Source organism: Phyllobates terribilis, unplaced genomic scaffold (genome assembly GCF_046119375.1).
Source record: "Phyllobates terribilis strain yellow unplaced genomic scaffold, ASM4611937v1 Scaffold_1__5_contigs__length_1240528914, whole genome shotgun sequence".
Lineage (NCBI taxonomy): Eukaryota > Metazoa > Chordata > Amphibia > Anura > Dendrobatidae > Phyllobates > Phyllobates terribilis.
In genome coordinates, this window is record NW_027362761.1 from 127,246,934 (window position 1) to 127,269,943 (window position 23,010).

Sequence of the window (23,010 nt, forward strand, 5' to 3'; positions counted from 1 at the left end):
AAGGGGCGGCTTCTTCTTTCGTACAGTAATTGGGTTTTGGGAGGATGGAGAACACCTTTTGACACAAGTTTCAAAATTTTCCCTCCATTACGAAAAGTCATTTCATGGAGTTGAAATTTGGGGTCCTTTTTGTGTTCCCCCCCCCCAAAATGAGGGTTGAGGTGCCAGTAGTGCCACAAAAATGTGGGGCATGCCTTACTACAGCATTACACACCACAATCCATGCTGACTGTATCCAAAATGCCCCAACCCCCCCACTGTTGGGAGTGTGTTAAGGGTGTTTTACCCCTTGATGGCTTTTGACAGGTAATGACGCAAATTGATTAGAATGATCAGTAGATGTGAGGAGATTAACATAATCTTTGCCTCTTTGCATAACATGACATTTTAGGGGGAAAATTCTAAGGGGTACACATGCAAAACCCCTGAAAAGGGGGATAAACATTACAATCTCTTGACAAGTTTCCAGACATTTTTGGGCGCCTTTGAAAGCATACTAATTCAACCAAGGTTATCATTATCAGTAGTGATCAGCATGCTTGCTACTGCTCGGTGCTCGCCGAGTATTTCCGGGATTGCACAGTGGGAGCTCGGGTCCCCTCCCTGCATGTTTGGCGCTCTTTACAGAGCCAAAGAACATGCAGGGATTGTCTGCCACTCACTGTAATGCCGCAGCCATGTTGGTTGTGACATTACAGCGATTGGCTGGCCGCACAGTGTCATCAGGTCTATATCAGACCTGGAGCAGCCATGCTTGTCACAGTCGATCCGGAATCAGACAGTGTAGGGAGAGGTGCTGCTGAGCTAGGGAGAGATTTGCTTGCTTCTAGCTAGTGTAGGTATACCAAACTATATTAGAGACACATATCCATCTCAACAAACAGTCCCTCTGAGGACTAATCCATTAGCAGAGATATCAGGCAGGCAGTATATATAGGCAGGCAGGCAGTGTATATAGCAGACTGCAGTGCATATAGCACAAGAGGTTCCATTCCAGTTTTGTCTGCTGCTGCTGTTAGATATTTCTAGAAATAGGCCCAGGTCTCAGGGGCCAGGAATAATTTTTTTTTGGATCTTAATCCTCATTATTTGCTTAAAAAGCAATTCAGAGAACACCGTTCTTCAGCGCCATTTGCTTATTGGCACTGCAGAATACAGCCAGGTCCGTTCCATCTCATAGTGCTAAAAATCCAGCTATTTAAAACTGTGGTTTGTCCTTCACACTGGTCACATATAATTGCGCTGAAAATACTGCCATTTCTGGCCTCCATTAAAAATTTGTTTCAGTGTGTCAGTGAAGCTATTGATTAGAGATGAGCGGTGTTCGACTAGAACTGTTCGCCAATCTCAAATTCGAGCTGTTTTGGGCGGTGTTCGAGTTGTTCGACGAACCCGAACGATTTGCAAAAAATTCGGCTGTTCGAGGTTATGTTCGATAACTGTTCCTGCACCAAAAGCGTGTCCTGCATGTCTGGCGCTATTTAGAGCACCAATCATGCAGGGATTGTCTGCCACTCACTGTAATGCCACAGCCATGGTGGTTGTGGCATTACAGTGATTGCCCAAATCGATGGGAACAGTGCCAACAGTGAAACATGAAAAGCCGGCAATTCAGCAGCGGCATACACCTGTACCCGACAATTTAGAACCGAAGGAATAGAGAATCACACATAGATTAGATAGATAGAAACATGTCAGTCACATATATAAGAAGTGCAGTGACAGTGTTGATTACTGTACTTGTCATTTAGTGTAAAGGATTTATTTAAAAAAATAATAGTGTTTTCATGCACTGTCTCTTTAAAAAAGCCGGCCGGCAATTCAGCATCTGTACCCGACAATTTATAACAGACAGAATAGAGCTTCACACATAGATTAGATAGATAGAAACATGTCAGCCACATATATACGAAGTACAGTGACAGTGTTGCTTACTGTACTTGTCATTTAGCGTAAAGGATTTATCAAAAAAAATAATAGTGTTTTCATGCACCGTCTCTTTAAAAAAGCCGGCCGGCAATTCAGCAGCGGTACCCGACAATTTATAACAGACAGAATAGAGCTTCACACATAGATTAGATAGATAGAAACATGTCAGTCACATATATATGAAGTACAGTGATAGTGTTGGTTACTGTACTTGTCATTTAGTATTAAAATAAAGGATTTATTATTAAAAAAATTGGCGTGGGGTTCCCCTTAATTTTAGGCTCTAGCGGAGGTTAAGCAGACGGCTGGGGCAGATGTTTGAAGCCTGGGAAGGGGGTAATACCCACGGAGCTTCCCAGGCTACTAATATCAGCCCCCAGCTGAATACATAGCCTTTACTAGCTATTAAAATGGGGGACCCCCCAAAAAAAATGACGTGGGGTCCCCCCTAATTTAATAGCTAGCAAAGGCTAGGCAGACAGCTGGGGGCTGATATTAATAGCCCAGGAAGGGAGCCATGAATATTGGCCCCCTCCCAGGCTAGAAACACCAGCCGTCAGCCGCCCCAGAAATGGCGCATTCATAGGATGCGCCAATTCTGGCACTTAGCCTCGCTCTTCCACGCTGCCCTGGTGCGGTGGCAGGGGGTAATAGGGTTGGGGTTGATGTCAGCTTATAATGCCAGCTGACATCAAGCCCAGGTTAGAAATGGAGAGGCGTCTATAAGACACCCCCATTACTAACCCCATAGTCAAAGTTAAAAAAAACACAAACACCCAGAATAAAATCCTTTAATTGAAATAAAGACACAATCCTTTATTGTTCTAAATTAAACCATACTTACCGTCACGCCCATTCCAGCTGAAGCCAACGATCTCCTGCAATAAAAGAAAAATAATAAAGCAACCTCATCCTTACCTTTCCATGGTTCCCACGACAGCTTCAGCTCTGCTACATCGAGATGACAGGCTGGACCGCAGCAGAACGCTGCCATCCAGCCTCTCATCCCGCAGACACTGAGAAGCGCAGGCTTGCTTGCGCTGCTCAGCGTCTCTCTGTGACGACATCCAGATGAGCCGAGTTCATGTCCAATGAACTCGGCTCACCTCATGCACGTCACTGACAGCGTGGGAAAATTCTCAAGCTGAAGCGGTGAGTGCAGGAGAATTCTCCCACGCTGTCAGTGACGTGCATAAGGTGAGCTCATGTCCAATGAACTCAGCTCACCTCCTGCACGTCACTGACAGCGTGGGAGAATTCTCCTGCACTCAGCGCTTCAGCGTGAGAATTCTCCCGCTGAAGCGCTGAGTGCAGGAGAATTTTCCCACGCTGTCAGTGACGTGCATAAGGTGAGCTCATGTCCAATGAACTCAGCTCACCTCCTGCACGTCACTGACAGCGTGGGAGAATTCTCCTGCACTCAGCGCTTCAGTGTGAGAATTCTCCCACGCTGAAGCGCTGAGTGCAGGAGAATTTTCCCACGCTGTCAGTGACGTGCATGAGGTGAGCCGAGTTCATTGGACATTAACTCGGCTCATCTGGATGCCCTCACAGAGAGACACTATGGAGCGCAAGCATGCCTGCGCTTCTCAGTGTCTGCGGGATGACAGGCTGGATGGCAGCGTTCTGCTGCGGTCCAGCCTGTCATCTCGATGTAGCAGAGCTGAAGCTGTCATGGGAACCATGGAAAGGTAAGGATGATGTTGCTTTATTATTTTTCTTTTATTTCAGGAGATCGTTGGCTTCAGCTGGAATGGGCGTGATGGTAAGTATGGTTTAATTTAGAACAATAAAGAATTGTGTGTTTATTTCAATTAAAGGACTTTTTTCTGGGTGTTGTGTTTTTTTTAAATACTTTACTAGAAATTCATGGTGGTCATGTCTAATATTGGCGTGACCCCATGAATTTCGGGCTTAGGGCCAGCTGATAATGCCAAGCTGGCCCTAACCCCTTTATTACCCAGTGAGCCACCGCATCAGGGCCCTGGATGAGTTGGGTACAGCGCCAGAAGATGGCGCTTCTATGAACGCGCCATTTTCCGGGGTGGCTGCGGACTGCAATTTGCAGCGGGGGTGGCCCAGAAAGCTTGGGCCTCCCTGCGCTGCGGATTCCAGCCCCCAGCTGCCAAGTTGTACCTGGCTGGACACAAAAACAGGGAATTTCCTGAAATAATTTAAAAAAATTGAAGTGGGGCTTCGCACTATATTTGTGTCCAGCCAGGTACAGCAGGCAGGAACGGGCTGCCCCCATCCACCAGCTGCCTATTTGTACCTGGCCGGACACAACAATATAGGGAAGCCCTTTTTTTCTTAATTATTTCATGAATTTCATGAAATAATTAAAAAAAATTGAAGTGGGGCTTCGCACTATATTTGTGTCCAGCCAGGTACAGCAGGCAGAAACGGGCTGCCCCCATCCACCAGCTGCCTATTTGTACCTGGCCGGACACAACAATATAGGGAAGCCCTTTTTTTCTTAATTATTTCATGAATTTCATGAAATAATTAAAAAAAATTGAAGTGGGGCTTCGCACTATATTTGTGTCCAGCCAGGTACAGCAGGCAGGAACGGGCTGCCCCCAACCACCAGCTGCCTATTTGTACCTGGCCGGACACAACAATATAGGGAAGGCCTTTTTTTCTTAATTATTTCATGAATTTCATGAAATAATTAAAAAAAAAGTACGTGGGGCTTCGCCCTATTTTTGTGTCCAGCCAGGTACAACTAGGCAGCTGGGGGCTGGAATCTGCAGCGCAGGGAGGCCCAAGCTTTCTGGGCCCCCCCCCGCTACAAATTGCAGTCCGCAGCCACCCCGGAAAATGGCGCGTTCATAGAAGCGCCATCTTCTGGCGCTGTACCCAACTCATCCAGGGCCCTGATGCGGTGGCTCACTGGGTAATAAAGGGGTTAGGGCCAGCTTGGTATTATCAGCTGGCCCCAAGCCCAAAATTCATGGGGTCACGCCAGTATTAGACATGACCGCCATGAATTTCTAGTAAAGTATTTAAAAAAAACACAACACCCAGAATAAAGTCCTTTAATTGAAATAAAGACACAATTCTTTATTGTTCTAAATTAAACCATACTTACCATCACGCCCATTCCAGCTGAAGCCAACGATCTCCTGCAATAAAAGAAAAATAATAAACCAACCTCATCCTTACCTTTCCATGGTTCCCACGACAGCTTCAGCTCTGCTACATCGAGATGACTGGCTGGACCGCAGCAGAACGCTGCCATCCAGTCTGTCATCCCGCAGACACTGAGAAGCGCAGGCATGCTTGCGCTCCTCACTGTCTCGCTGTGACGGCATCCAGATGAGCCGAGGTCATGTCCAATGAACTCGGCTCACCTCATGCACGTCACTGACAGCGTGGGAAAATTCTCACGCTGAAGTGCTGAGTGCAGGAGAATTCTCCCACGCTGTCAGTGATGTGCATGAGGTGAGCTCATGTCCAATGAACTCAGCTCACCTCCTGCACGTCACTGACAGCGTGGGAAAATTCTCCTGCAATCAGCGCTTCAGCGAGAGAATTTTCCCACGCTGTCAGTGACGTGCATGAGGTGAGCCGAGTTCATTGGACATGAACTCGGCTCATCTGGATGTCGTCACAGAGAGACGCTGAGCAGCGCAAGCAAGCCTGCGCTTCTCAGTGTCTGTGGGATGACAGGCTGGATGGCAGCGTTCTGCTGCGGTCCAGCCTGTCATCTCGATGTAGCAGAGCTGAAGCTGTCGTGGGAACCATGGAAAGGTAAGGATGAGGTTGCTTTATTATTTTTCTTTTATTGCAGGAGATCGTTGGCTTCAGCTGGAATGGGCGTGACGGTAAGTATGGTTTAATTTAGAACAATAAAGGATTGTGTCTTTATTTCAATTAAAGGACTTTATTCTGGGTGTTTGTGTTTTTTTTAACTTTGACTATGGGGTTAGTAATGGGGGTGTCTTATAGACGCCTCTCCATTACTAACCTGGGCTTGATGTCAGCTGGCATTATAAGCTGACATCAACCCCAACCCTATTACCCCCTGCCACCGCACCAGGGCAGCGTGGAAGAGCGAGGCTAAGTGCCAGAATTGGCGCATCCTATGAATGCGCCATTTCTGGGGCGGCTGACGGCTGGTGTTTCTAGCCTGGGAGGGGGCCAATATTCATGGCTCCCTTCCTGGGCTATTAATATCAGCCCCCAGCTGTCTGCCTAGCCTTTGCTAGCTATTAAATTAGGGGGGACCCCACGTCATTTTTTTTGGGGGGTCCCCCATTTTAATAGCTAGTAAAGGCTATGTATTCAGCTGGGGGCTGATATTAGTAGCCTGGGAAGCTCCGTGGGTATTACCCCCTTCCCAGGCTTCAAACATCTGCCCCAGCCGTCTGCTTAACCTCCGCTAGAGCCTAAAATTAAGGGGAACCCCACGCCAATTTTTTTAATAATAAATCCTTTATTTTAATACTAAATGACAAGTACAGTAACCAACACTATCACTGTACTTCATATATATGTGACTGACATGTTTCTATCTATCTAATCTATGTGTGATGCTCTATCTTTCTGTTCTAAATTGTCGGGTACCGCTGCTGAATTGCCGGCCGGCTTTTTTAAAGAGACAGTGCATGAAAACACTATTATTTTTTTAAATAAATCCTTTACACTAAATGACAAGTACAGTAAGCAACACTATCACTGTACTTATTATATATGTGACTGACATGTTTCTATCTATCTAATCTATGTGTGAAGCTCTATTCTTTCTGTTCTAAATTGTCGGATACAGATGCTGAATTGCCGGCCGGCTTTTTTAAAGAGACGGTGCATGAAAACACTAATATTTTTTTTAATAAATCCTTTACACTAAATGACAAGTGCAGTAACCAACACTGTCACTGTGCTTCTTATATGTGTGACTGACATGTTTCTATCTATCTAATCTATGTGTGATGCTCTATTCCTTCTTGTCTAAATTGTCGGGTACCGGTGTATGCCGCTGCTGAATTTGCCGGCCGGCTTTTTTAAAGAGAGTGTCTTCTGAGCAGTTTGTCAGCTTTTGGACACCTTTGAAGGTGTTTTCTATGTGTTTCTATGTGTTTTTGTTTGCCTGCCATTGGTTTTAACGGTGTTCGACGGTGTTCTAAGGTGTTCGACGAACAGTTCGACGAACAGTTCCTCGAACATCCCGGTGTTCGACGAACCGAACCGAACCCGAACACTACGGGGGTGGCTCAACACTACTATTGATACCAGTTTGCTCTTCAAAATAGTTACCTACAGGCCAGGTATTTTCTAAGTCACACAGTTCACATATATGTTTTAAGAAAATACTGCCATTACTGGCCTCCATTAAAAATTTGTTTCAGTGTGTCTGTGAAACTGTTGACACCAGTTTGCTGTTCAAAATAGTTACCTACAGGCCAGGTATCTAAAACTCTGTTTTCTCCATCACACGGATCACATATACGTTTTCAGAAAATACTGCCATTTCTGGCCTCCGTTAAAAATTTGTTTCAGTGTATAAGTGAAGCTATTGACACCAGTTTGCTGTTCATCATAGTTACCTACAGGCCAGGTATTTAATACAGTGTTTTCTCCGTCACACGGATCACGTACACGTTTTCAGAAAATACTGCAATTTCTGGCGTCCATTAAAAATTTGTTTCAGTGCGTGAGTGAAGCTATTGACACCTGTTTGCTGTTCAAAATAGTTACCTACAGGCCAGCTGTTTAAGACTGTGGTTTGTCCGTCACACGGATCACATATAAGCTCGCTCCAAATTCAGCCATTTGAAGTGAGCGAGGAAGATATTGTCCTCCATTTAAAATGGGCAAGGCACGTGGCATGGGACGGGGATCTGGACATGATGGTGATGGTGCATGCAGAGGCTGGGGCCGTGGGCATGCTGAAATTGTGCCACAACAAACACCCACCTCTTCTCGCTCGACCTTCCTGCCCCAATTAATAGGGGACTGCAGAACACCACTACTGAAGACAGAGTAGTGTGAAAATGTTATTGTTTGGATAGCAGATAATGCTTCCAGTCACTTAGCCACCACCAGCACCGTGTCTTCCAGACGGTCAAGTTTCAGTAGCCGTGAGTCTGGACCGCATATTTCTCACCCTGAACCTCCTTCCTCCTACCATGCCGAGTGGCCAGAGACAACTGATCCCACACTTTGACACTCCGAAGAGCTGTTCACTTTTCCTTTTATAGATTTGGGCCTCTCGCCTGGTCCACTTGAAGCGGGGTCAAATATTTGAGCAGCCACGGTCACACGAAGGCGATGGTGGGAAAGTATCACAAGAGGTGGACGATGATGAGACACAATTGCCAGAAAGTCAGGAGGAAGACCAGGGTGTGGAAGTGGAAGACGAGGTGATTGATGATATAGTAACTGACCCAACCTGGCAGGGAGAACAAGCAGAGCGAGGACAGCAGCACACAGGGGGAGGGAGGCTGAGCACCCCAACAGGCAGAAAGAAGCAGTGTGGTGGCTGAAGACAGAAGGCAGGCAACCGTTCCCCGTAACACCAACCCGAAGGAAGTTGCCAGTACAACTGTTAGGTCTTCCCGAGTCTGGTTGTTAACCTCAAAAAGGCCATTTGCACCACCTGCCAGGCCAGCATCAGCAGGGGTGGCAAAACTACCAGACGGACCACTACCAGCATGATCAGGCACATGGCAGCAAAGCACCCGAATTGTGGGCAGAACCCCAGGGTCCAGGAACAGTGTCTGCGGGTGGCAACACTGCTTCTTCTACTGTTGTGCATGCAAACTAATCCTGTGTACATGGTGCATGCGAAGATGCCTCTTGCCCTGCACCTGTCATTGCACACTCTCAAGTAGCAGCATCAGGAAGCACGTCCATCCTTGTCCCAGTGCAGTGTTCTGTTGTCCATACCCCAGTCCTTGGAATGCAAGCGCAAATACGCAGCCAACGCGCCACAGGCCACACTATAAAATTCCCACATTTTGCAACTGCTTGTACTCTAAATGTTGCCTTTTAGGCACGTGGAGATGGAAGCATTCTTCAACCTGATGGCGGAGACCATTCCTTGGTACTCGGTCCCCAGCCGCCACTATTTCTCCCGGTGTGCCGTCCCCGCATTACACGAGCACGTGTCCCAAAACTTTAGCCGTGCCCTCAACAACGCAGTTACCGGGAAAGTCCACCTAACCACGGACACGTGGACACGTGCTTGTGGGCAGGGACGGTATATCTCGCGGACGGCACTCTGGGTTCACATAGTGGAAGCGGGACCCTGTCGGACCTTGGGACGGAACTCATCCTCCCAATGCCAAGGATTGCAGGCCTTAGGTAAATCGGGGTTGCCCCAACAGTCTACAGCTCCTGCACCTCTTCATCCTCAGCCTCCTCCTCCTCTTCAGCCTCCATCTCTGAAATAACAACATCAGTCACAAGCTAGAAGCACTCTAGCACTGCCTCAGCCAAGCGGAAACAGGCTGTGCTGAAGCTAATTTTCTTAGGTAACAAACCGCACAATGCTGAAGAGTTGTGGACAGCTCTGAAAGAGCAGGCAGATCTGTGGCTCACACCGCTGAACCTACAGCCAGGCATGGTCATGTGTGACAATGGCCGGAACCGGGTTGCGGCTCTGAGGCTAGGCGAGCTCACACACGTACCATGCCTGGCCCACGTGTTTAACTTCGTGGTTCAGCCATTTCTCAAATCCTACCCAGAGCTGCCGGATCTGCTTGTTAAAGTATGCCGCCTGTGTACCCATTTTAGAAAGTCGCCTACAGTTTCTGCCGCCCTTGCCGTGTTTCAGCAACATTTGCAGTTTCCGGCTCTCAGACTGGTGTGTGATGTCCCCACATGTTGGAACTCTACATTGCAGATGTTGGGAAGGATTTGTGAGCAGAAGAGGGCAGGTGATGAGTACCAGCATCAGCAAGGCCATTGGTATTCAGTTCAGACTCACATAAAACTTTAGGAGTGGACATGGATGTCAGACATATGTACCATCCTCCAAAACTTTGAGGACTCCACCAAGATGGTGAGTGGCGATGACGTCATAATTAGCGTCACCATCCCGCTTCTCTGTCTTCTGAAACGCTCTCTGCTCACAATAAAAGAGGATGCATTGCATCCCAGCCTTATCTCATCCCAACATGGATTTGGTGACAATGAGGAAGAGGAGGAGGTGGAAGAATAGGAGCTAGTTTCATGCGCTATAGACGGTACTATCTGCACAACTTTCATACCGTCTGTTCAGACTCTGGATGGCCAGAGGACAGAGAGGAGGAGGAGAGCATGGTCACTCATCCTCTTAGCGAGGACATGAAAGTCTTGCCTGTTAGCGGTCTGGCACGTATGACTGAGTTTCTGTTACGATGCCTTTCCCATGACCCTCGCATTCTCAAAATTTTGGGTGACAGTCATTACTGGTTGGTGACACTTCTAGACCCATGCTACAAGGAGAACTTTATATCTCTTATTCCTGAGGCGGATAGGTCTACAAAAATGGGGCAGTACCAGTTGGCCCTTGTTGCAGAACTATTAAAAAAAGTCCCATCTGAAAATGGCGGCAGAGGTCATAGTTCGTTGGACAACCAAAGACTACAGGTGAGAGAGACACAACTCCAATCCAGCAGAGGCAGGGGAACACTGTTAAAGTTCTGGGAGAGTTTTCTCAGCCCCTCCCATCGCACAGGCCCTGAGGCGCGGGGTACTCTCACAAGATGCTGAGGGAGTACCTTGCCGACCGTACCAACATCCTCCGTGATTCCTCTGTCCCTTATAATTATTGGGTATCCAAGCTGGATACTTGGAATGAACTGGCTCTCTACGCCTTGGAGGTCCTGGCCTGCCCTGAAGCTAACGTTTTATCAGAGCAGATTTTTAGTGCCGCTGGTGGAATTATAACTGATAAGTGCATCCGCCTGTCTTAGAAAAATTAACAATGACTGGATTGGGCCATACTTCTCAACACCACAGTATGATAGCAGCGTAACATAAACTCAAATCCAGTGTCTTTTTTTGGGAGCTGTATTCCCAAGCACCTTTTCACACCCACACATGGGTATACGCTTCCTGATTTTGGCTATTTGCTCTTGTCCTCCTCCTTCTCCTCATCCTCATCCTCCACCACCATATCACCAGAGTGACCGTGGTCCATGATGCAACACCCACATAATTTTTTTAAAGGGTGTTTATGATGCCCGTAAGAAATTTTTTTCATACAGTATGTTCATGTATACTCACCAGGGGTAAATGTTTGTCAGCCCATACACTTAGTGCATGGGCATTACAAGTTTAGGAGACCCGCTCCTTTCTAATGGGAACATTTTTTTATGAGGCCCTCCTCCACATCTCTTCCAAGGGGCATTGGAGTGCCTCCCAATTTTTGGCAGCCCTTGCATTCACTGCATAGGCCAACACTTAGGGAGACCCACTTCCTAATAATGGGAACATTTTTTCATGAGGCCCTACATCTCTTCCAAGGGGCATTAGAGTGCCTCCCAATTTTTGACAGCATTTTCATTCACTGCATAGGCAAACACTATGAGCGACCAACTTCCTAATAATGAGAACATTGTTTTTAGGAGGCTCTCCAACCTCTACGTCTCTTCCAAGGGGAATTGGAGTGCCTCCACATTTTTGGGAGCTTATGCATTCACTGCATAGGCAAACACTATGGGAGACCCACTTCCCAATAATTGGAACATTGTTTTTAGGAGGCTCTCTGACCTCTACGTCTCTTGCAAGGGGCATTGGAATTCCTCCAAATTTTTAGCAGCCGTTCCTTCACTGCATAGGCAAACAGTATGGGAGACCCTCTCCTTTCTAATGGGGATTTGTCATTACTGTGACCCTGCTCTATGTGTCTTTAAATTGTAAGTGGGGTTTTTCCCAAATTTTGGCAGCCCTTGCAGTCACAGCATGGGTATTACCACAATAGGAGACCCGCTCCTTTATAATGGTAAAAGTTTTTTTACTGAAGCCCTCCTCTATGTCTCTTCAAAGGGGTATTGGGTGCGTCTGAATTTTTGGCAGCCCTTGCAGTCACTGCATACGCAATAACAGTATAGGAGACCCACTCATTAATAATGGGAACAGCAAAGCATAGCCGGCTGATGGCTCTTTAACAATAGCGAGGGCCGACTGCTGGCCCTTTAGGAATAGTAAGGGTTGCCTGATGGCCCTATAAAAATAGGCTTTGTGACTTTCAGAGTCCCTATATCATAAATGAAACAGGATGTGTCTGATGATGTGTCACACACCACATGGCCAGATAAGGTTGTAAAATGTTAAAATGACATTTCCCAGTGAATGCATTTGTCTTAAAAAATGTAAAAAAAAAAACAGTAGGATCTTTCTTTAGTATAAAAAACAGAGTCGCTAATGTAACCTCAATGTGATCACATTGTTCAGCTTCTGCACCTCCTCCTCCATCTCCAAAATGACCACATCAATCACAAGCTGAAAGCACTGCAGCACTGCCTTGGCCAAGGGACAACAGGCTGTGCTGAAGATAACATGCTTAATGCTTAGATGACAAACCTCCCAGCGCTGCAGAGTTGTTGAAAGCTGTAACACAGCAGCCTAATCTGTGGCTCTCACCGCTGTACATACAGCCAGGCATGGTCGTGTGTGATAATGGGCGGAACCTGGTGACAAAGAAATGACAGCTGGTGTAGATACGGTTTCTCTCTATGCCAGTCCTTTCACCGAGCTAAAGAATATGGCTGTGGTGAAATACAACTCCCACTGAGAAGCTGTTTCAGATTGAAAAACATGGGGCCCACCAGAGGATTTGATTCTGAGGGCACACCTTTCTCCACCGCTCAAGAGCCCCATAGCAGCTGCAAAGTTAGCGCTATCATGAACTCTCCTGATGTAGAAGCCAGGTCACACCAGAGGATTCTCTGGTAGGACCATCCAACTCTGCCAAGAAGCAGTTCTGGCTAAGAAAAGTGTGTGGGAAGTAGTGTTGAGCCACTCCCGTAGTGTTCGAGTTAGGTTTGGTTCGTCGAGCACCCGTATGTTCGCCGAACTGTTCGTCGAACTGTTCGTCGAACACCTTCGAACACCGTTAAAACCAATGGCAGGCAAACAAAAACACATAGAAATACATAGAAAACACCTTCAAAGGTGTCCAAAAGCTGACAAACTGCTCAGAAGACACAACTAACACATGGAAAAGTGACAAGTACATATAGTCATGCGAAAAGAAAAGAGGTGGAGGAGTAAAAGGAGGGGGAGACACAGATATAGGCATGTCATGCCCTTCTAAAACAAAAAAAGTGCGAAGCCGACACGGCTAGTCCGCTCCTGCCCGTGCGACCTCAGTGTCGCCGGGTTTGTGCCAGAGCTGCGGTGGACCCTGATGGCCAGCCCCCCTCTCCCAATACTGGTGCCTGTCCGCTAGTGGGTCGAGCGAGCCCCCATGTGGTGGAGGCAGGTCTAAGCTTTTTAATTTAAATTGTCTCTCTAATTTGAATGAATACACTTTAAATCCTTTTACAAGGATCTTTTGGAGGGCAAGTCTCATGCCAGCAGCCGCGCAATTCCAGCTTCAGTAGCGTCCACTAAAGCTGCTGCAGTTAACCCCTTTCCAACCCTTGCCGTATTAGTACGCACATTTGCTGCTGCGCTGAGCCCTCACTGAACCGAGCACATGTCAGCTGATTCTTACAGCTGACATGTGCCCGCAACAGCCGCGGGTGGAATTTCGATCCACCCACGGCTGTTAACATGTTAAATGCCGCTGTCAATCTCCGACAGCGGCATTTAACGCGCGCTTCCGGGTTGCGCGTCATAAACCCCGCCTATCGGCGACCTCGTCACCTGATTGCGGGTCGCCGATGGGCGTGCATGACAACCCAGGGTCTGCAGCAGACGCCTGTCATTGTCATGATCTGGTCGCTATGAGCGCCACCTAGTGGTCAGCGCTCATAGCACAGGACCATTTCTGCTGCATGCAGGGGATCTGCTTGTCCCCTGTATGTAGCAGAGACGATCAGACAACTGCTGCTTCTAGTCTCCTATGGAGACTATTGAAGCATGCAGTAAGTGAAAAAAAATGTTTTTAAAAATATAAAAAAAATAAAAAAAATATAAAAGTTTAAATCACCCCCCTTTCGCCCCATTCAAAATAAAATATAAAAAAAAAAAACTCACATACACATATTTGGTATCGACGCGTTCAGAATCGCCCGATCTATCAATATTAAAAAAGAATTAATCTGATCGGTAAACGGTGTAACAAGAAAAAAATTCTAAACGCCAGAATTACGTTTTTTGGTCGCCGCAAAATTGCAATAAAATGCAATAACGGGCGAACAAAACATCGGATCTACCCAAAATGTCATCAGTAAAACGTCAGCCCGGCTCGCAAAAAATAAGCCCTCAACCAGCCCCGGATCACAAAAAATGGAGACGCTACAGGTCTCGGAAAATGGCGCCATTTTTTTTTAGGTTTTTTTTACCAAATTTTGGAATTTTTTTTCACCACTTAAATATAAAATAACCTATACATGTTTGGTGTCTACGAACTCGCAATGACCTGGAGAATAAGAATGGCAGGTCAGTTTTAGCATTCAGTGAACGTGGTAAAAAAAATAAATAAAAAGCAACTGTGGTTTTGCACTTTTTTTTGCAATTTTACCGCTCTTGGAATTTTTTTCCCGTTTTCCCGTACACGATATGGTAAAACTAGTAATGGCGTTAAAAAGAACAACTTGTCCCGCAAAAAATAAGCCCTCACATGGCCATATTGTCCAAAAAATAAAAACGCTATGGCTCTGGGAACAAGGGGAGCAAAAAACGAAAAAGCAAAAACGACAAAACCCAAGGTTGCGAAGGGGTTAAAAAGCTTTTATAAGGATCGAGTTCGGCGGTCCACCGCAAGGCGTCCTACCGCCAGTCCCAGCCCCTATGCCTTGGGGTGTCTCCCCGATGCTCTTCACTGAGTGTCCCGGGGGCCCGAACCATTTCCTTTGAAAAAATTAGGTGTCCAAACTACAGGTGGTGTAGCTTGCTTAACAGCTGGGATAATCCGCTGACTAGCAGACACTGTTACTAGGCACAAAGTATTTCCTGGGCTGGATGCAGTTAAAAATTTGTAATTAGATACTCTCGTTGGATGCAGAGAAAGCACTACATGGAGTCTCCTGGCACGCCATATATTATTCCCTTAAAAAGCTTGGGGTAGGGGTCTAGGGGACCCTTTTATAGGCAAAATCACGGCCCTGTATCACAATACGTCACCTAGGCTGAAGATAAATGGAACATTTTCATCACCTTTCATAATCACCAATGGGACAAGGCAGGGATGTCCTCTGTCCCCTCTCTTATACATCCTTGTGACGGAGCACCTGCTCTCATCAATTCGCCATAACCCCAATATTAGGTGGATTGAGGTGGGAGGCACCGAGTACAAGTGATCTGCATTTGCTGATGATGTCCTAGTATATATCACTCAATCACATATATCCATCCCTGCTGTTATGGCTGAAATAGATCACTTTGTTACATGGTCAAATTTTAAAATCAATGCAGCGAAGTCTGAGGCCCTCGATGTCTCCCTCCCCAAATCCATACAGGATTCCATCCAGTCCAACTTTCCCTTTGCCTGGCCCTCACAGGGTATCAAATACTTAGGAATTCCTATTCATAGAGACCTCTCCCGTCTATGTTATCTTAATTTTGGGCCATTTATTGAACAACTCCATACAGACCATGGTTGGCAAGTAAGAACTGTAAGATTCACTACGTGAAACACTGGAGTTTTGTGGAAGAGCATATGTACACTGTGTTCCAAATTATTATGCAAAAAGTGTTAAGGAGTGATAAGGAACGAATTTGTTTGTTTGTCAGTTAAACTCATTGATGGTGATGTGTGTCAGGGCTCTTTATATCACTGTAAGCAATTGCAGACACCTGTGCTAATTAGTTTGGCAGGTGTGTCCAATGAAAGGCAAGACTACTTAAGAAGGCTGTCCCACATTATTAAGCAGCCTACATTTTCTGCCAAAATGGGAAAGAAAAAGGATGTGTCGGCTGCTGAGAAGCAACAAATTGTGGAGTGTTTAGGTCAAGGCATGACTACAATCAACATTGCCAAGACACTTCATCCTGATCATCGCACAATCAAGAAGTATATAGCTGATTCACAGTACACACGCGTGCGTGCTGATAAGGGAAAATTGAGGACTCTTTCCTACAGGCAATTACGTCAGGTTAAAAGAGCAGCGGCAAAAAAGCCTTGTCATGGCAGCAGACACGTTTTTGAATCTGCTGGTGCCTCCAACGTCCCCCAAACAACAAGATGCAGCGTCCTTCAGAGGTTTACAGTTGTACGTAAGCCATCCTGTCGACCTCCTCTATCCACTGCACACAAGGAGAAATGGCTCTAGTGGGCCAAACAATACATGAAGACTGACTTCAAAACTGTTTTGTTCACGGATGAGTGCCGTGCAACGCTCGATGGTCCAGATGGATGGAGTGGAGGATGGCTGGTTGATGGACACCCCACACAAACACGACTACAGCGCCAACAAGGAGGAGGTGGAGTAATGTTTTGGGCTGGAATCATGGGGAGAGAGATTGTCGGCCCCTTTAGGATCCCTGAAGGGGTAAAGATGAACTCCATGATGTATGTGGAGTTTCTCAAACAGCACTTCCTGCCATGGTTCAAGAAGAAGAACCATGTATTGCACAGCAAGATCGTTTTCATGCATAATAATGCACCGTCTCATGCTGCACATAACACATCTGCATCTCTGGCTGATATGGGCATAAAAGGGGACAAACTTATGGTGTGACCCCCATGCTCCCCTGACCTCAACCCCATTCAGAACCTCTGGATCATCATTAAAAGGAGTGTCTTTGATGGCGGGAGGCAGTTCACATCTAAGCTACAGCTCTGGTAGGGTATTCTGTCCTCATGCAAAACAATTGAAGCAGAAACCATCCAAAACCTGACAAATTCAATGGACGAGAGAGTTCAGGAGCTCCTTTCGAACAAGGGGTCCTATGTGCAAATGTAACATCACCTAGAATAAAGTTTTGAGTTGAAAACTGTTTGATTTCAGTTTCTAATAACCTGCTAATGCTTATATTTTCAAAAATGACCATTTTTTGTTCTTTATTAAAATGAAAAGGTTGATCGAAGAGTGTGGGGGATCTAAGAGTGTGGCAACCCAGTAGTCAGGATTACTTCGAATTCTGACAATCTGAGGGTCATGTTGCAGGTAGTGCAGCAAGAAGGTAATCATGTGTCTTGCGCATCTAGGAGACCCAAAATTATTTTCCGGGCTAGATGCAGCTAAAAATTATTATTAATTTGAAAGCAGGTGGAGCTTAGTATAGATGGCCTTATAGAATCAGTACTGCAAACTGCTACAAAGCCCAAATTATTTTCCAGCCAAGATACAGGTAAACATGATTAGTAATTTTAAATCTGGTGGAGCTTAGTATAGATGTCCTAATAGAATCAGTACTGCACACTGCTACAAAGCCCAAGTTATTTTCCAGCCAAGATACAGATAAACATGATTTATAATTTTAAATCTGGTGGAGCTTAGTATAGATGGCCTAATAGAATCAGTACTGCACACTGCTACAAAGCCCAAATTATTTTCCAGCCAAGACACAGATAAACATGATTAGTAATTTTAAATGTGGTGGAGCTTAGTATAGATGGCCTAATAGAATCAGTACTGCACACTGCTACAAAGCCCAAATTATTTTCCAGCCAAGATACAGATGAACATGATTTATAATTTTAAATCTGGTGGAGCTTAGTATAGATGGCCTAATAGAATCAGTACTGCACACTGCTACAAAGCCTAAATTATTTTCCAGCCAAGATACAGATAAACATGATTAGTAATTTTAAATCTGGTGGTGCTTAGTATAGATGGCCTAATGAATCAGTACTGCACACTGCTACAAAGCTCAAATTATTTTCCAGCCAAGATACAGATAAACATGATTAGTCATTTTAAATCTGGTGGAGCTTAGTATAGATGGCCTAATAGAATCAGTACGGCACACTGCTACAAAGCCCAAATTATTTTCAAGCCAAGATTCAGATAAACATGATTAGTAATTTTAAATCTGGTGGAGCTTAGTATAGATGGCCTAACAGAATCAGTACTGCACACTGCTACAAAGCCCAAATTATTTTCCAGCCAAGATACAGATAAACATGATTAGTAATTTTAAAGCTTAAAACAGTTGGTGAGGTGATTTTAACAAATCATCAAGCTTTTACTCTCCCTAGGATGACACAGGGGTAGAAAAGTCGTTTCGGATCCATGATTTGTTCATCTTTATGAACGTGAGTCTGTCTACTGTTATGTTCTGCTACCAGCTTGATCCCTACGATGTAACAGGGGACCTGATCCTGCGATCAGACCTGCTAAAGTCCTCAGCTAGTCTGTACGGAGACCTATAGATGTGGGGAAGGAATCCCTACAAGTACTAGGGACTGGGAGCAAAATGGACACCTCCTAACAGAAATAGTAGCAGACAGACGAACAAATAATATATATAGAACACAGAGGTCCGAAGACCAAGCAAACTAACAGAGTTAGATACTGAGCACCGGCTAGCTAAAGAGTAGTAATACAATGAAGTCCAGCAAAGCCAGAAGGGCGGAGCAGGACTAAATAGGCCAACAAGGTCATGTGACCAGCAATAGAAAAAACCTAAGAGCAAGGTTCTAACATCTACATTATCAGTGGAGAGCCGCGTGCGCTTATCTGTCAGCACACCACCAGCAGCGCTGAACACACGTTCAGACAGAACGCTGGCTGCGGGGCATGACAAGATCTCCAAGGCGTAAGTGGCTAGCTCCGGACATTTATCCAGATTGGAAGCCCAAAAAGAGCAAGGGTCCAGTGACACAGTCATGGCTTCAATGTTTACTTGGAGATACTCCTGTACCATCGTCTCTAGGCGTTGACTATGTGTCAGACTTCTTGTCTCCTGTGGCCTTGCAAAGGATGGGCTAAAAAAGTGGTGAAATGATTCCGCAAAATTGATGTTACCAGCAGATACTGTGTTTCTGTTACGATTTGAGTGCTGAACACTCGACGGTCCCACGGTTGGCAAGTTGGAACTGTGAGATTCACTACGTGCACCACTGGTGTTTTGTGGAAAAGCACATGTAAGATTCTGCAACAGTCTCTGCTGATACTCCTGCATGCGTGCATCCCTTTCTATGGCAAGAATAATTTCTGCAAATTTACTTTTGTACCGGGGATCTAACAGTGTGGCAACCAAGTAGTCAGGAATATTTCTAATTCTCACAATTCGAGGGTCATGTTGCAGGTAGTGCAGCAAGAAGGCACTCATGTGTCTTACGCATCCAGGAGCACCAAGTCCCTGTTGTGTTGGTGGCGAGGTAACAATCATGCTTCCTTCCTCTGTCCTCTCCCCCCAACCTTGCACAACAGAAATGTTATCAAGGTCTCCCTCATTTGATGAGTCTTCCATCAGTTCGTCCTCCACTTCTTCCTGGGCTCCTGCACCTTCCTCACTAGTTTGGCTGCTACCATGCGCCCTAGTAAAACCAACTCCCCCACCCTCACATGCCTGCCGCCTTGGTGCTGCCGACCGTCTAGACCTTGCGGATGTTAGCCCTTCCGCATACAACTCCTCCTCCTCTACTTCCTCCACTTCCTCTTGTGCCACCAGCTGACTCTGAATTCTGTTTAACATGTGCTCCAGCATGTAAATCACCGGAATAGTCATGCTGATAATGGCATCGTCAGCACTAAACATCTTCGTCACCATTTCAAAACTGTGCAGAAGGGTTCATAGGTCCCTGATCGGAGACCACTCCTCCAGCGTGATTTGCCCCACCTCTGGATCTTGTTGGCCCAGGCTATACGTCAGAACGTATTGCACCAGGGCTTGTCGGTGCTGCCACAGTCGTTGCAACATGTGCAGAGTTGAATTCCACCGGGTAGGCACATCGCATTTTAGCCGGTGAAGTGGCAGGCCCAACGACTTCTGTAGAGATGTAAGTCGCTGAGCTCCGGGATGCGAAAGTGAGCGGAAGTGAGCACACAGCGACCGTGCCCTCTGCAGAAGGCCATCTAGTCCGGGATAGTGGGCTAAAAATTGCTGGACAACCAGGTTCAACACGTGAGCCATACAAGGCACGTGTGTGACATTGCCCCTGCGAAGGGCCGCACCCAGGTTTGCAGCATTGTCTCCCACGGCCTTCCCTGGTTTCAGGTCCAGTGGAGAAAACCATTCATGAAATTGGCTCTCCAGAGCTGACCACAACTCCTCAGCTGTGTGACTCGCATTTCCCAGACATTTCAATGTAAAAACCGCCTGATGACATTGAGCCCTGCTGCCAGCATAGTAAGAAGGTGTGCAGGATCCCTTCTGCGCAGTTAGAAAGCTTGTGGCATGACCAGACAGGCTTTGGGTGCAGGTGGAGGACCGAGAGGAGGTTGAGGAGGCAAAAGCAGTGGAGGAACTTTGAGATAAAGAGGATTGACGCACAACTCGTGGGGACAGCAAGACTTGGACAGCAGCCCCTTGACCTGCTGTCACCGTAGTTACCCAGTGCCCAGTCAGCAACATGTAACGCCCCTGTCCATGCCTACTCTTCCAAGTGTCTGTGGTGAAATGCACCCTGTCACACACAGAGTTTCTCAAAGAAGCGGTGATGTTGTGTGCGACATGCTGGGGGAGCGCAGGCACACCTTTCTTTGAGAAGTAGTGCCGACTGGGCATCTGGTACTGGGGCACTGCGATGGACATAAGGTCTCGAAAATCCTCTGTGTCCACCAGGCGGAAAGGAAGCAGTTCTGTAGCCAAGAGCTTGCAGATGATGAAATTCAACCTCTTAGCTTTCTCATGGCTAGGAGGAAATGGTCTTTTACTTGTCCACATCTGAGGGACCGATGGCTGGCTGTTGTGCTTAGACAGGGTTGAGAAGGGTGTCCCCGGCAAACTGCCGGTCTGTGAGGAAGATGCAGGCGGACATGTTAGGTTGCCTTGATCCAAAGGTGGTGCTATCGATGTCGGACAGTGCTGAACACCAGCTGGTGTTTCCACCTCCAAAGAAAATGATGACCTGCCACTCACGCTGGCTGTTGCGGGTAAATAGGTGGCAGGTCTGCGTCCCAAAACAGGTGTAACTGCTGTCCCCCCAGTCACAGAGGATGAAGAGGCCGCGGATGCACAAGATGGGGCAGACGGTGGTTGGCCCGGTCGGCTAGGCCGCATTGTAGCAAAGTGAGCTTCCCACTGCAACTTATGCTTCATGTCCATGTGCCGGTTCATGCATGAAGTACTCAAACTATGTATTTTTTGGCCTCTACTTAGCTTTTGCTGACAAATGTTACAGATAACACGAGTTGGGTCATCTTTATCGATCTGAAAAAATGCCCAGGCTATGCAAGGCTTAGCACCCATGTGACCTGAAGAACCACCACGACTTGTGGTCAGAGGCAGAGTTCAGTTTGAGGATGCAGTTGTTGACATGCTTCCAGTACTACGTCTCTGTCCAGGAAGGCGCAACCTGACCTCCTCGTCACTAGCATCCTCCTCCACCTCCTCTGCTGACCTCATCTCTTGGCTGACTGTGGGTTGACAGTAAGTGGGATCTCCAACCTCATCATCATCACCCTGTGTGTTATCACACCCATCGTCCTCAGAGCCAACCTGTTCCTGCCCTGACAAAAAACTAAAGTTGTCGCTCCAATCAGGTATTTGAGTCTTATCATTGTCTTCCTCATTGTCTCCACCAACAGGAGTTACAGTTTGGGAATGAGGGTCTACATTATGGTCAGAACCTTCTGCGTCTGGTCCTGGATCCGACTCATAAAGATTCTGGGCATCAGTGCAGATCATTTCCTCGTCTGGATTCACAGAAGCTCTCGAGCCGACCTCTGATTCCCAGACTATAGTATGAGTAAACAGCTCTGCAGATTCAACCATCTGTTCTACCCCATACTCAGACGGGCAGCTGGAGACTTGGAAGCTGTGAGGAAGCAAGTGCGATTGGGGTGACACCTCTTAGGACTGGAGTATTTGTGATGTTGAAGTTGAGGTGGAGTAGAGCCCACTTAACGGAGCACTTGATATCCGTTGAAGCACCTGCTGTTTTTGTGCCTCATGTGGAATTTGTAGCGATTGGCGTGGCCATAAGAAAGTGATCTTATCACATTGTCCGTTAAAAGAAGTAGACATTTTAGTTTGGCTGGAAGACGGTCTTTCTTCTGCAGATGTTACTGTTGCTTTAACACCTACCCCACACCTTCCCAACACGCCTATTCCCCATTCCAACAGCAGCAGGCCTTTTTCCACTCATTTTGGTGGTTAACTAATTCACAACTCTGGAGTTGTTTGCACAAAAAACAATGGATGGGAACCGAGCAGAGCTGAGTGGCCAAACTGTGGTATTAGCCCAAAAGTATTGGCTGGGTTAGATGCAGATAAAAATTATATTGAATTTGCAACCTGATGGAGGTTAGTATAGATGGACTAATAGAACAAGTCCCACACACTGCATGAAGCCGAAATCTTTTTTCAGAGCTCGATGCAGAAAAAAATTATATTGAATTTGCAACCTGATGGAGTTTAGTATAGATGGACTAATAGAACAAGTCCCACACACTGCTAGAAGCTGAAATATTTTTTGAGAGCTAGATGCAGAAAAAAATTATATTGAATTTGCTACCTGGTGGAGGTTAGTATAAATGGACTAATAGAACAAGTCTCACACACTGCTGGAAGCCGAAATCTTTTTTCAGAGCTCGATGCAGAAAAAAATTATATTGAATTTGCAACCTGATGAAGGTTAGTATAGATGGACTAATAGAACATGTCCCACACACTGCTACAAGCTGAAATATTTTTTCAGAGCTAGATGCGAAAAAAATTATATTGAATTTGCAACCTGATGAAGGTCATTATAGATGGACTAATAGAACAAGTCCCACACACTGCTACAAGCCGAAATATTTTTTCAGAGCTAGATGCAGAAAAAAATTATATTGAATTTGCAACCTGATGGAGGTCAGTATAGATGGACTAATAGAACAAGTCCCACACACTGCTAGAAGCCAAAATATTTTTTCAGAGCTCGATGCA